This window comes from Oryzias melastigma, linkage group LG5, assembly GCF_002922805.2.
Source record: "Oryzias melastigma strain HK-1 linkage group LG5, ASM292280v2, whole genome shotgun sequence".
NCBI classification, from domain to species: Eukaryota; Metazoa; Chordata; class Actinopteri; order Beloniformes; family Adrianichthyidae; genus Oryzias; species Oryzias melastigma.
In genome coordinates, this window is record NC_050516.1 from 32,444,771 (window position 1) to 32,445,494 (window position 724).

Below are 724 nucleotides of genomic sequence, written 5' to 3' on the forward strand. Positions count from 1 at the left end.
TTTTTTTTTGGCACATAAAAACTCAATCACACTTACAGTGATTTCAGTAACCTAAAACGTTCAGCTCGTTCCGGACGTTACTGCTTGTACTTTTGTTATTTATAAACTTTATAAATTTTGAAATGTTAAGCAAAATATTTCCCATAAGAAATTAAGTAGAAAGTCTTCAAATTTCAACATTTTAAGTAGATCAGCAACAAGCCTTTAAATATATTCATGAGCTATGATTTAATCTTTTTTAGTAATTTAAAACAAATTAGGAGTTTAGATAGTATTTTTCCAACATGCTAACGTTTTTAATTAATTTAGATTACTGGGGAATTTTAGGCTATTTTGGAGTTTAGCTAGTATTTTAGCAACATGCTAACGTTTTTGGCTAATTTGTGATCTACTAAGACTAGTTTAGAGTTTACCTTTTATTTTTGCAACAGGCCAGCGTTTTTGACTTATTCAGTTTACTGAGGAATTTTAGGCCATTTCTGAGTTTAGCTAGTATTTAAGCTACAAGCTAGCTTTTTTTGGCTAATTTAGCCAAGTTTTTTATGCTAATTTGGAGTTTGGGTCATATTTTAGCAACATGCTAACGTTTTTGGCTAATTTGTGATGTACTGAGGTTTTTATTGGCTAATTTAGAGTTCAGCTCGTATTTCAGCATCAGGTTAGTGTTTTTGACCAATTTATTTTACAGAGGAATCTTTGGCTAGCTTGGAGTTTAGCTAGTATT